The sequence below is a fragment of the Protopterus annectens genome, chromosome 3.part1 (genome assembly GCF_019279795.1).
Source record: "Protopterus annectens isolate FY-2018-M chromosome 3.part1, PAN1.0, whole genome shotgun sequence".
Lineage (NCBI taxonomy): Eukaryota > Metazoa > Chordata > Ceratodontiformes > Protopteridae > Protopterus > Protopterus annectens.
The window spans coordinates 328196483-328211516 of record NC_056732.1 but is presented as its reverse complement, the minus strand read 5'-3'; the positions used below and the strand labels follow the sequence as shown (position 1 = coordinate 328211516).

The 15034-nt window shown below is 43.3% G+C and overlaps 1 protein-coding gene across 1 annotated transcript in view; it reads left to right on the top strand.

The window, feature by feature from the left end:
• The window catches only part of ANKRD28 (ankyrin repeat domain 28), a gene marked incomplete in the record, with an annotated part of 2819689 nt that overhangs the window by 821178 nt on the left and 1983477 nt on the right, over positions 1–15034 (top strand).

The following is a 15034-nucleotide window of genomic DNA, read 5'->3' as shown; positions in this document are numbered from 1 at the left end:
CCTGAGACGTCAAGGATTCCTGGTGTTTCCGTATCTAGATGACTGGCTCCTTACTGCTACCACCAGGCATCAACTTATGCAAGCACGGGACTACACAATCACAATCTGCTCCCCAGCTCGGCATTACAATAAATTTTGAAAAATCTGCCTTGTTGCCCTGTCAATCTATCACTTACATAGGAGCAGACTTGGACACAAGGGATATGTTTGCAAGGCTACCACTAGGGTGTCCACAATTCATCAGCAGGTACAGGTTCTGATGCAGAGCAAAAGGATCCAAGTCAGGTACGTCCTTCAAACTCTAGGTTCCATAGCAGCAGCCATTCTCCTAATTCCACTAGCGTGCTTTCATATGAGAATTCTTCAGTGGCTTCTGTTTACGCAGTGGTCTTTCCAAGAGCTACCCATGACTCACATGATCATGATCACGGATGCATGCAAAAGACATCTTTCTTGGTGGATGGTCTCCTCACTAGTTACTCGGGGCATACCTTTCATACAACCCCCTCTGGTAGCTACAGTGACGACAGACGCCTCCCTGATAGGGTGGTGGTGGGGGGGCATTATGTGAGCAGGACGGTCCAGGGCACGTGGCAACATCACGAGTACCATCTGCATATAAATGTCCTGGATATGAGAGCCTTGCTCCTGGCATTGCAAGCCCTTCAAGACTTTCTTCCTTCTGGGACCATTGCTATTCAAAAGGACAACATGTCAGTGGTGTGGTACATCAACAAGCAGGGCGGAGCCAGATCCTACCCCCTGTGTCGAGAAGCACAAAGACTTTGGCAGTGGGCGATTTCTTCCCAACGTTTTCTGATTGCGTCACACATCCCTGGGAGATCCAGCGTCATAGCTGATAGGCTCAGCAGGGCTATCCTTATGCCTCACGAGTGGTCTGTGAATCAGGAAGTTGCGAATCTTATTTTCCACAAATGGGGACAGCCTTGATGCAATCTCTTTGCTGCCCCCTTCAATAGCAAATGCAGAAACTACTACTCCCTTCTTCCGCTTCTGGGTCACATACCCAGAGACGCTCTAGTCCACGATTGGCCCAGGGACTTCTTTATGCCTTTCCTCCTTTATGCCTTTCCTCCTTTCTCCCTGATACCCAAACTTTATACAGAAAGCAATATCGTTGGGTTGCAAAATGATCCTCATTGCTCCCTACTGGCCTCGACAGATATGGTTCCAGTTCCTGCAGCATTACCTTCTCGATCAACCCTGGACTCTGGACCCAATTCCAGACCACCTGGTTCATCAGTCAGGCGGGTTGCATCAATCCCTCAAAACTCTCTAGCTCACAGCTTGGTTGCTTCACTTCCAACCTTAGCCAGGCTTCCCAGCATTTCCCCAGCAGTCCGTGACATTATTGTCTCCTCTCACAATATTACAACGAGGAAAACTTATGCTAGCAAATAGAAACGTTTTTCTTGTTGGGCAAAGGCTAGGAATGTGGATCCCCTTTCAGCCCCAGTCCACGAAATTCTGGAATTCCTAGCACAACGGTTTCACTCCAGGTCCGCTTCTGCTACAATCAGGGTACAAATGCCGGCCATTTCTAACTTTCATGTTGGTTTTTCGAATTCTAACATTGTCTCGTAAGCTTTATAAAGCTTTTTTGAGGGGGACAACTCTTAGGCCTCCAGTGAGAGATCCCCCTCCCCCTTGGGACCTTAATTTAGTCCTAACCTCCTTAATTCTGCCCCCTTTTGAACCAGCAGCGTCCTGCTCCATCAAGTTTCTGTCTTGGAAGACACTCTTTCTGGTAACTATTACTTCAGCCAGATGCGTCTCCGAACAGGCGCTATGTGTTCGTCCTCCCTACTTGGTTTTTCATAAGGACAGGGTTGCTCTGAGGACTTATCCTTTGTTTCTTCCTAAAGTCTGCTCAGAAAATAATTTAAACCAGTCTATAGATCTTCCTGTGTTTTTCCCTAATTATACCAACAAGGCAGAGTACAAACTACAATTGGAAGTTCATAGGCAACTGCATTTTTACCTGCACAGAACTAAGGAAATAAGGAAGTCGGGCCAACTTTTCCTTTCCTATGCCTTGGGCAAACAAGGTCTCCCCGTTTCCAAGGTAACCTTGTCCAGATGGTTGTCGCACACTATTACTTTCATTTATCAGTTAAGGAACAAAGAGTTACCTATTAAACCGAAAGGTCATTCTACTAGGGCCTTGGCTACCTCTGTAGCCTTCCAGTCTAGGCTGCCCATGGATTCTATCTGTGCAGCTGCCACGTGGGCAAACCCTCATACTTTATTTCTCATTACAAGTTGGATATGGTCAAGGAGCAGAGCTGACTTTGGTTCCACTGTTCTGAAGAGTCTAGTTCCACTGAGCCACCCAGGATTTTAGGTGCTAGGGACGCTGTCCCAACCAGCAAGAACGAAGGCGAGATAGACAACTTAACATAAAGAAGTTATGTACCTACCATAACGTTCCTTGTTAGTTGTCTTAATCACGCCTTCCTTCTTGCGTCCCACCCTCTGTCCCCTTGTCCTAGTGAACCGAGAGGAGTTTTTCCTGTTTTCACTGGCTGTGTGTTCTCTTGTTTTTCCTCTGTTGACTTAGAGAATATGGCAGGTATAGTCAACTGATTTTTTGACTGGTTTATTCTCTTGTTATGTCTGGAGTTAGCTATTTCAAATGAGATCTCGGTAGCTATTGCTTGGCATTATGGGATAAGGGGTAGCCTCAAGCCAGTAAACAGCTCTCGAGCTATTGAAGATGGCCGAGTCGGAGCCTAGGATCGGCTCCGATCCAACCAGCAAGAAGGAAGGCGAGATTAAGGCAACTAACATGGAACGTTATGGTAGGTACATAACTTCTTTTTATATGGAGATAGATAAGATACAAGCAGTGAAAATGTGTTTAGTCCCTTCAGTTATACACACATATTTTTATCGACCGGAGAAGTTATGGATAGCAGTAAATAGTGTTTAACAATTTTATCTGTGAGGGGAAGAGGGCAAGAGTCAAGTGGGATAAGATGATAGAACAACTGGGTTGGGATTACCTGATTTGAAGGGGGGGTATTTCAGAGCTACACAGAAGGCTGCTATGCATAATCATACAGAACATTATTTTCACAAAGTAGCAAAAAGTATTCTAAGAACTAAGCCAACACTGGAATGGAGAAAGGAGATTTTTCCTATAGAGATGACTGCAATTAGAGGTAGAGGGAATAGGCAAGAGAGGGCTGGAATTTACTGGAGAAAACTGTCAAAGAAACCAAGGTGTTGCGAGCTGATTATTAGAGAGCGAAATGTTGAACGGTAAGAGACCAGGAATACATTTGGACAGCAGGCTAGAGATTGACTTCCCTGTCAAGGATTGATGTCAGAGTATAGGCAAAGAGAAAGTAATTGGGGATCCTAAGTGAAAGACCAGCACTGGCAGAGTTTGCAGTAGAATCTAGAACAAAAGCTGCAGTTAAAGAGATAATTAGTAGGGTGTATAAAATATCGCATGATAACTGTAGGACTCAGTCAGAGGATGTTAGGATTGGGGGGAGAGATTGGGTAAGCAATTCACAAATAAATAATATGAGGATATATGTATGGCTCCCAAATATGCAACAAAGTCTAGAAGATTTAGGATATTTGCTTGGAAGTGTTTGCACAGGTATTTTATAAATCAAGCAGACTCTAAAGAATTTTTCCTCTGGTAGATTGCAAATGTTGGAGGTGTGATGGGAAGAAAGAGGTAATTAGGAACACATTTTGAGAGTGTAATGCGTTGGCCGACTTAAAAAATCCTCTGCTTACTACTCTGTTAGAAATACTGTGTGAGCATGTAAGTGTAACTAAGGAAATTATTTTTTAGCTGTGTTACAGAGTCGGAATTACCTAAATATAGTAAGGCTTTGCTGAGTTTAATTCTGGTGGCAACCAAAAAAGCAATTAATAGAAAATGGAAATCAAAGTCTAAACCAGTCATATTAGAAGCAGTAAATAGAATAACAGAGATAAAAGAACTGGAAGTGGGATCTTTAGAAAGGGTGGGAGCAAATTGCATATAAACAAATGGGAATTGTGGGAACAATACATGCTGAGTAACACTTTGGAGGACGAGTGAGGTTTAAGGGAAGGCAGGAATTGAATGAGCTATGTAATGTTTAATTGACAGTAACTGTATAGAGAATTGTATGTGATGCATAATATTTGAAGTGGAAAATGTCAGTATGGTTTATTTTTATGTATATACATTTGATTGCCTGTATCGTAGGTGATAATTCAATAAAGATGTTTCTAGTTTTTAGAAAAAAATTACTGATTTTGCTAGGGTGCGTTTATTCTCTTTTTGTCTTGATACCCAAATCAGTTGGTATAGCATCAGACTGGTAATCTGGGGGTCCAGAATTGAAGTCCCTGTTTGAGGTATATGCTTCTGTAGTCGGGCATTTATAACAGAGGGTGTTATCTCTTCCGACCTTGTTTCCTCTTCTTCCCCAGGCCTATTTGGTTTCTGTAGACCCGAAGAATGCATATTTTCGCATCCCCATTCACCCTCTGCTCAGGAAATTTTTCTTTTTCTTCCTTGCATTTTCAGTTCTGTGCTTTGCCCTTTGGCCTTTCTACTGCCCCAAGGGTATTCGCCAGATGCCTTGGCCCTGTCATTGCTTTTTGCAGGCTTCAGGGAATACAGATTTTCCTCTTTTAGATGACCTGCTTATTCAAGCTCCTTCTGCCAGTGGACTGTTGCAGGATCTCCAGTTCACCATTGGTGTTTTACAAAGTCTGGGGTTCAGCATAAACCTCCAGAAGTCAGTCCTGACACCTTCCTGGAGTTATGGTTTCCTCGAGTGCGGGCTTCAGACAGTTCCCATCCTGGCATCTCTCCTTGCACCCACGGTTCTGTCTTTAAAACCTTTTTTCTGTCTCAGATCCTCTGCCCTTTCTCATGGCTAGGGGATTTCTTGGGGTTCTGGGATTTGTGGCTTGCACTGTTCCCATGCTCCCTGTCAATAGGCTCCATATGAGAAAATTCCAGTGGTACCTCAAATCAGTGTGTCTCTTGCATTGCAACCCCCTGGAATTCCCTGTTCCTTTTCTTCTTAGTCTCAAACTTGAGTTTTAGTGGTGGATTCATCATCTATCTTACAATGCAGAGCTTCTCTTCCAGGCTTCGACTCCTCCTCCGGAGCTGTTAATGGATGTCTTAGACTTGGAGTGGGGAACTTCTTGAGACCCTCTAAAAGCCCAGGGTCACTGGCCTCCTTATCAAGGTCAGATCATATCAACATAAGAGCTGAGAGCTCTGCAGGCTTTTCATTCTAACCCCTCAAAGTCTTCATGGAAAACACCACTGTAAGGTATATCAATAAACAGGGGGGTATAAGGTCCTGTCTCCTTTGCAGAGTAGCTCTTCAGGTTTGGGATCTAGCCATCAAGTGTCAAGCGACTCTTCAGGTGGTTTACATTCCCTCAGAGCACAATCTAGTGGCAGGCTCTCTGAGCAGGTCCAGAACACAGGCTCATGAATGGATGCTTCACAGAGATGAGCTCCTGGACATAGTCCATGAATTGTGGTATTCCTGCCTTAGACCCCCCCCCCCCCCCAAACAGGCAAGTTATAGGTTCGCAGGAGGCTAGCGGGCCTAGAGCTCTTTCAAGCCTAGCCATGTTAATCCTGAATTGCTTCAGTTGTGCATGATGGACATGGGTGCCACCTCCAGGGTGAATTTGAAGTCTACCATCCATTTGTCTAGGTTCTGCTTGAATAGGGTCAGTGTGAAGCTCTGCTTCACATGAATTGGAAGGTTATTCCAGAGTAGCGGCAGTCTCTGGGAGATTCATCTGTCTCTCCAGCATGTTTTGCTAATGAGCGAGAGACTTTTGTGCCATTTGACTTGTGGATGTGCAGCATGTCCATCAGGGCAAGATCAGAGACTGCCCTGTAGGCCAGGCACAAGTTGCTTCTCAGCAGCCTGTATGATAGAGTACAGTGGCAGGGCTTTCAGTCTATCCAAGCAAGTCGTGGTTTGGTGGCCCTGTATTTGTTTGGTGAGAAACCTCTGTGTGGTCTCAGGAAGCCTAGTTCATCATCTTGGGACCTCAGTTTTGTATTTGAAAATCTGACCCAGGCTCCTTTTGAGCTAGCTTCTTTAGGTTCCTTGTAACACTGTATTTAAGAATGTTCTGTTGGCTCTTACTTCAGTCAAGAATGTGTCTGAACTTCAGGTTCTCATGGCTATTACTCTCTTATTTTTTCAGAGACACTGTGTCTCTTAGAACTCATCCTGCTTTTATGCCCAGGGTGCTTAAAGACTTGTCCCTTAATCAGGTATTCATCTTTCTTCCTTTTTTCCTAATCCGTAATCTGCCAGTGAGAAGGTTCTTCACACCATACATTTAGCTCTGGTATTATTTGGATAAAAGAAAGGCAATTAATAAGTCTAAGCAACTTTTTGTTTCTTTTCATCCCAGGAATTGGGGTGTGGCTGTTTCTAAGCAAAACATCTCCTCCTGGATCTCTAAAACCATTTCCTTTTGTTATATTCATGGCAATTGTCTTTCTTTGTCTGTAAAGGCACATTCAAGTAGGATGGTTGGCTCCTGTGGTGCTTTTTTCAGGGGTTTGGATACCAAGTCCATCCTGAGACTGGTACTTGGTCCTCTGTTCTTACTTTCACTAAACATTACAAGTTGGATCTTATTTCCATGACCAGGACGGGTTTTGCTAGCACTATTCTGCATGGATTTGTTGAGTGCTCTTCTGTGTGTTCCTCCTTCCAGTCTTCTTCTTAGCCTTTGTACTCTGTCTTATGTAAAGAATACTGCAACAGTGATATGGAAGGACATAGTACAGTTGTGTAAAATCTTACCATAACAAAAGATGTCCTTTTCTTCACCGGTGCAGTATTTGGTCCCTCCCTCCTTCCCCTCTGCTCTAGCTCTTGCCCTGTATTTCTGTTTCACTGATGGCCTTGGAGTCCTTATTCTTTTTCCTTCTTGTGATTTCCCATCCACTCGTCAAGGTTGCGCTTGAAGAGGGTCAGCGAGGCACTTTGTTTGACGTGTATAGGAAGTCCATTCCAGAGACACAACCCTGTGTCTCCAGCAGGTTTTGTTGATGTAGACTATTAGATTTAGGCCTTTTGAGCAGGTAATGCACGAGGAGTTAGACTTGTGGCTATAGAGTATCTCTACTAGGGCAGGGTCCGAGATCTGAGATTGCCCTGTAGGTGAGACACAGATCAGCTCTGAGCAGTCTGTACGTTACTGAGTAGTGTGATAGTGATTTGAGCCTGTCCACATAGGACAGGTGTTGGAGGCCATGGATTCTTTTTGTGAGGTATTTCTATGGCCTTTCTGTCTATTATATAGCTATTAATGTGTAAAGAAAATCAACTATTGTGTCTAATGTGGGAAGCATATCCCTTACAAAGATTTTCAGTGTCATTGTCTTTTCTGTTTATGGCCTAAGCATGATGAAATTAACTGCCCATGTTATGCTAAGTTTAATGGTAGACCTACAAAACCATAGAGCCAAATCCTTCATTTAGTAACTAGAGTCCGGTATTGTTTGACCTTTGCACACCAAGGCATCTGCTGGTTCCCAGGCTGTCATATTGAAGAAATATAAGGATGAATGCTTGAAAGATAGGATGTGTGGGGGACCAACAGCCTCTGTCTCAGATTCCCTACCCTATCTCAGAAAGGGTGATGTGCCTTTGAAGCCCACTAGTCCAATGCCAGTTAGACCTGAGTCCTCTAGCTCACCCCCTTCTGAGACTATTATGGATGTAGCCCAGTTCCAAGTCCTCACAAGAAGACACAGACAGATGTTGGCTGGATCTGAAGCCACTTTGTAGGTTATGGCTTCCAGTGCCAGGGTTCCTGGTAATCAAGTGGTGAGGGTAGCATTCCCTTGGTTGTGAGGAAATTTCTGTGAAGAGGATTAAAGTTGCAGCTGTCCGCTGTGACCTGAAGCCTTGTTGTCCTCACTTCTGACACCCAAACCAGAGAGGCAGGTAAGTTTGCCACAGCCGAAAACAGTCTGGACCCCTGTCGCTTCTACCAAAGTCTTTTCATAGAGGCTAGTTAGGCTGGCACAGATCTTCATGGATTTTATGAAGTCTAGGCATCCCACCTTGGAAAGGCAACCTGTGCTAGAGAGCTTCTCTTGAAAAGAAAAAGCCCTCCCACACTATGATTTCTGAGTCAGAAGATAAGGGCAAACTCGCTTATGTGGAACATCATCGTTCACAGCACTTTTTGGATACTGTCTCAGAAAACACCTTTTCCTCCTTCAACTTTTCCTCCTGAGGACTTGTCATTTGGAGATACCCTTTATAGAATAATGGAATCTTTCGATTGGGAGTCTGGGGATTTCTCTGAGGCTCAGGCCAGTTATAGATGTGTGCTGAGCTTGTTTGAACCTAGACCCCTGGCCATACCTCCAGTTCATGAAGTGTTGATTCTCTTTCCCTGCTGTCAGGAAGACTGACAGCTTTGTTTAGAATGATCGAGTCTCACAAGCACCTCTACAAGAATTTGGTGGTGGATCCAGCTGTGATGTCTCTGGAATCCACCAAGGGATCATCTGGGCCTGATTCCAAGACCCCTTTGCCAAATGATAAGATGAGTAGGCTCTTAAACCAATTTAGGACTTCCTGTTGTGCATAAGCCTGCTCCCAGCCTGAATGAGAGAAGCTTTCATTATCCTCCAGCAGGTAGGTATTTACTAGGCTATGGAGCTGTGAGGCTGTAAAGAAACTTAGCTTTACATTCTCATGGTAGTTTTTCATTCCTGCCACTTCTGCAGATTGTCAGTGGAATTTTGACAGGCAGCTTAGCAACTGTCTGACCCCTGTACCTTGTGCATCTTGGGTCAGGACAGCCTGCTAGCGGACAGTTTGAGCAGATCATTCCTAGACCCCATTGAATAGATGCTAGAAAGATAAAAAAGTGGTTCTAGATCTAACACACTGATAAGTTGTGCTGGAGTTCTTTTAAAGACCCTCACCCTAGAGAGTAGCAGGGAAAACACACCTTCTCTCTCACCTGAACAGACCTCTTTTTTTATTCTTTTCCTCAACTTACCTCTCATCCCCATGGTGTTGCAGAAACTGAAAGCAGACATGCCAGGGATGATACTGACTTCTCCTACTGGCCCAGGCAGCACTGGTTCTCCCTCCTCCTCAAATCCAGCAAAGGAAAAATCAAAACACTACCTCAGTCCAAAGACTTTTTTAATTTAAACCTACTGGTCTCTTATTCATCTCAACCTGAGGGCACTCAGTCTGACAGATTAGATAATTGGTTAGTAATTTCATTCAGGCAGTCTTTTTCAAATGGTATACTAACAATTTTGAAAGAAGCTAGAAAACCAAGTACCAGAAAATCCTCTCTAGTGAAATGGAAATGGTTTTCTATTTGGTGCAAGAGGCAAAGGTATTCTGCCCAGCAAAGCAAGGTTAGAATAACTTTCTCACCTGTATAAAGTATACCTCAGCTGTATCTGCCTGCCTACATACCAATGTCTTCTCCTGTAATGCTCATCCTCACTTGAAGTTATTTCTAAACAAAATCTTACATTTTAGACCCCCCCCCTCAGTGAGAGCTTGCACCCACTTGGGGCCTAAATTGTGTGCTAGAAAAAAATAGCACTTCCACCCTTTGAGCCAACAGTCCCCCCTTAAAGTACTGGAGAACTGCCCTGCAGCTGGCACTTACTTCAGCCATGCATATATCCAAACTGCAGATCCTTATCTGTAAAGAACCCTTTCTCATTTTCCACAGGGACAGAGTATCCTGGAGAACTAACCCTTACTTTATGCCACGGTGGTATTTGAAATCATATACTTGCTTGTGTTCTTTCCAAATTCCCAGAACAAGGGAGATAATTTTGCACTTGTTGGATGTGTGCAGGCAGCTAATGTTCTCCCTCTACAGGAGTAGATTTCCAACCAGATTGGATCAACCTTTGGAGGCATTTGCAGAAGGTAAAGAGGGGAGAGCTGTGGAGAAACAGACCATCTAAAATTGATAGCTAGCTGTATTACCTTTTGTTACACACACACAAAAAAAAATCTGGCAGTATCGTGGCTTACTCCATGAGGGCAAAGGCAGACAGCAGCCACCACAGCATTCTTGAAAGTGATACCAACCAAGTCCATCTTGGAGGCAGGTACTTTGTCTTCTGTACACACCTTCACCAAATGCTACCACCTTAGTGCTATCTGCAGAGCCAGAGCATAGTTTGCTTTTGCCATCCTGCAGAGCCTGTATCCCCAGCACAAAGTTATCTCCACTCACCCTAGCAACAACAATTTGGGTGTCCACCCAAGACTAAGTACTACAACATTAACTGTGGAGAACGTAGATGTATGTTAGTAACTTAATATAATTGTAGATATTCAAGTTGATCATTGTTGTAGTATCCTTGCCCTCCCAGCTTACCCCTCTGTCTTCCTTCCCCTGGGGTTGGGATGGTTATCCTTCCTATCACCTCCCCCGTCTTTCTTCCTCCAGCAGAGTGGCAGTTTCTTATCTGTAGGGTCAGACACGCTCTGCCTGAGGAATATTCGACTTCGATATCTTGGATAAGAAAGACCTGAAAATGGCACAGGCTGACAACCCTTCATCCCACTGACGTCCTGACATCAACCAAAATGGGTGTACAGTGGCTGTGGGATGGTGAAAGCCTCTAGAATTCAGGTTGGCCAATGGTTTCTGGATGGCAGGAAGTCCCACGACCATAGTCTAGCAGTCTGTGTACTGCAGCATTGATCTGTTCTAACATCTACAGTTATGGTAAGTTACCAACACAGCTATACTTTCATCAGCATACAGTTTTCCCCAGTATGCGTAAGAAAAGTATTAAGAAATTAGCAGGTGGTCAGATTTCAACTTCTAGATGATTTGGGGACAAAAGGAAATTGCTTGTACAGTGTTTTAAAGTTGATATGAAAAATGCAAAATCCCCTTGCTCTGAAAGATCTGTTAGTGAAAAATTGTTTGCTGGACCAAATCAGTTAGTGTTTCTTTGGAGTTCTCATGTGATGTCATGTCACAAGGTTGTGCAAACGTATCAAAGTTTGAGACTGATTTTGCTGATTTACATGTCAGTTGAAATGTCCCTTAATAGTTGCAAAAAAACTGTATGAGCAGGTTCTTTCTTTCACTGTCCTGAAATTTGTCATGAAAGAAGCATTTAAGGTGTATCACATATTATTACTTCAGGCACCACAGCATATGGACCAGCTTGTTCTTATCCCCACTAGAGATAGCAACATCCTTGACCTCGTCATTACTAACATGGGCGACCATTGCTCTACACCAATAGTCAGCTCCTCCCTGGTTAGATCCGATCACAAACTAATCACCTTGGAAATCCACATCCCTCCCATCCCCCTAACAAAGTTAACCACCATGAAAAACTTCTCCAAAGCTAACTTTGGGATCCTAAAAACAGAGGTGGCTAACTTCACGGCACCCATGCAAATAGAGAATAGTTGCGTGACTGCAGAATCATACACAAATGCATGGATCTCGCCATACCCAATAGAACCAAGACACTCTCCTCCAGAAAAAGGAAGCCAGTCTGGTGGTCTCCTGCCATAAACAAACTCTACAACAGGAGGAGGAAACTGATGGGGAATAAAATAAGGTGAAGTCCCAAGACTGGAAAAACTCCCTTATCTGCCTCAACAAAAAGTTGAGATCCCTCATCAAATCTTCTAAAGCTAGGTATGAAAACAGAATTGCAGCAGATAGTAAAGACAACCACAAGGCCTTCTATAGTTATGTAAAGAATCTCCACGACAATACCCAGATTTGCTCTAAGTTACTGCACAGTGGTACCTCCTATACTGAGCCAACAGATATTGCCAGTATACTGGCCGACAGATTCAGTGCCAATTTACCCCCCCCTCCCCCAAAGGACCAATCACAATACCACTAGATTGCCAGGCACCCAGTATTACTGCTGCGCAGGTTAAAACAGCACTGTCCAAGGCCAATAATACAGCTTCTATGGAACCTGACAATATCCCTGGTGTTCTAAATGAACTACAGAGTGAACTGGCACCTCACCTGTGTGCCCTTTTCAATCACAGCCTCACCTCAGGCTTTGCCCCTGCCGAGTGGCGCACTGCTACAATCATCCCTCTCCACAAAGGAGGAGCGACCACAGACCCTGGAAACTATCTCCCCATTAGCCTGACAAGTCTGATATGCAAAGCTATGGAACGCATCCTCTTGGACCTAATAAACAAGGATATAGGGAATCTCCAAAATCTGGATCCCACACAAGTTTGGTTTTGTGAAGGGTAGATCATACTTGGTCAACTTCTTTGAGTCCGTCACCAGAGCTGTGGATGAAGGCAAGGTGGTTCATACAGCCTACCTTGATCTGGCTAAGGCTTTTGATACCATTCCTCACCCAGGAATCATAGAAAAACTCACTAAGTTTGGCATCAACCCCTATATCATTGGGTGGGTTGCAAACTGGCTCACAGATAGAACCCACAGTGTGAAAGTAGCTGACTCCAAGTCAGACTGCCAATTAGTCACGAGTGCAGTCCCACAGAGTTCGGTCCTGGCTCCTCTCCTGTTTGGTATCTACTTCTCTGAAGTCCAGGCCAACACGAAGGGACTCTGGCTGACAAAGTTCACAGACGATTGCAAGTTGGGAGCTGCTATTAACTCACCAAGTGTTGTTGGCATCCTACAGAATGGCCTCACTGTGACCAATGACTGGTGTCAGAACCATGGCCTTAAGCTCAATGCCAAAAAATGTGTCGTCATCCCCTTTGGGAAAAACCCTGTTCCCATGAATTACCACATTGATGGTAGTCCACTGAACACAGATGTTATAAGAGATCTGGGAACACAGATTGACAGCAACCTCTATTTTGATCACCACATTGCCACTGTGGTCAGAAAGTCCTTCTATGTGGCACATCCCATTACTAAAGGTTTTGCATCCAAGAAGAAAGAAGTCATTGTCCCCCTCTTGTTTTCCTCTCCCTCACAGTAAACAGGCAGTCAACAAGAAGGATCCTGAGATTAAGGCAACTAACATGTATGGTACAAACTCACAGATACAAGCAGTAGTCCTTCAGTTATACACATACTTAAAAGAACAACTATTACCTGATTTGAATATTTCAGAGCTACACTAGAGGCTGCTTATGCATAATCATACAGAACATTATTTTCCTAGAAGTAGCAGAAAGTATTCTAAGAACTAAGCCAACACTGGAATGGAGAAAGGAGATTTTTCCTATAGAGATGACTGCAATTAGAGGTAGAATAGGCAAGAGAGAGCTGGAATTTACTAAAACTGGCAAAGAAACCAAGGTGTTGCTGATTCCAGGAATACAACAGCAGGCTAGAGATTGACTTCCCTGTGAAGGATTGGTGTCAGAGTATAGGCAAAGAGAAAGTAATTGGGGATCCTAAGTGAAAGACCAGCACTGGCAAAGTTTGCAGTAGAATCTAGAACAAAAGCTGCTGTTAGAGATAATTAGTAGGGTGTATAAAATATTGCATGATAACTGTAGGACTCAATCAGAGGATGTTATGATTGGGGGGAGAGATTGGGTAAGCAATTCACAAGTAAACAATATGAGGATACATGTATGGCTCCCAAATATGCAACAAAGTCTAGAAGATTTAGGATATTTGCTTGGAAGTGTTTGCACAGGTATTTTATAAATCAAGCAGACTCTAAAGAATTTTTCCTCTAGTAGATTGCACATGTTGGAGGTGTGATGGGAAGAAAGAGATAATTAGGAACACATTTTGAGAGTGTATTGAGTTGGCCGACTTAAAAAATTCCCTGCTTACTACTCTGTTAGAAATACTGTGTGAGCATGTAAGTGTAACTAAGGAAATTATTTTTTAGCTGTGTTACAGAGTCGGAATTGCCTAAATATAGTGAGGCTTTGCTGAGTTTAATTCTGGTGGCAACCAAAAAAGCAATTACTAGAAAATGGAAATCAAAGTCTAAACCAGTCATATTAGAAGCAGTAAATAGAATAACCGAGATAGTGGCTGAAAAAATGGACTTGCATGTACTAAGTCTCCGTGATGGTCATTTCCCAGAATATTTTCTTTTCCCCGTGGTATGGCAGTCTCTGAGGTGGTGTATATAAGTTCAGGATGCAGGGTGGCTTGCCTTCCTTGCAAAAAAGAAATTTAAAAGAGAAGAGCACTATGTTAAGAGATGCACTGTTCTCCTTTAGTTTAGGTGTATTTTTTTCCCTGCATCAGTAAGGAGCATTGTCAGTTATATATAACCCACTTTTTAATTAAAATGCTTATTTTTCTCTGTATAGCATAACTGAAAGTTCAGTGAACCTTACTTTCTGTGATGTCAGCATAAGGATTGTGCAAGGGTGCATCCATTGACTTAAATGGACTTGCCACATCAATTAAAATCTACTGAAATACCCCCATGCTTGCCCTAGTGTGATGTCACCAAGGGCTACAGCAGAATTATGTGGCCTTAGTTTTAATAAAAAGTTTACAAAGCCTTTTAGTTAAAAAAGTTGTCTTAGTGGCTCAAAAGGATGCTCGTCCTTGTTAATGGAAGTTCATAAGGTTGCGAGTTTTCCAGTGCAGCTTGGGGTGGGGTTTACACTTTGTATGCCATTCTTATGAGATGTTAAACCAAGATCCAGTGTGCTTGAGTTGATGGCAGCTTAGGTGGATGTTAAAGAACTTAATAACACTTATGGAAAAGGGTATGGGAAGATCCCAGTTGCCCTTGCCAAATTTCCCCTTGTAAGTGTGGAGGGCGTTGGCCTAGTTGGACTAACCTGGTCACAAAGTGCAGATAGATGGATAGTAACGTTGGTATGACAGCGTGGAAAATGCATTGCAGCACTTGAATTACAAAGTGCCAAGATTTATATTTAAAGTGTGACAGAACAATTTAATATTTATAATTGGTAGGGAATTGTATTAGTTTTGTTAAGTTTTTTAATACTTTATGATATATTTAGACTTCTGCACTGTTGGAAGAAAGCTTACCTAAACACATTTCAGAACTGAATTTGTTGTCCATTTT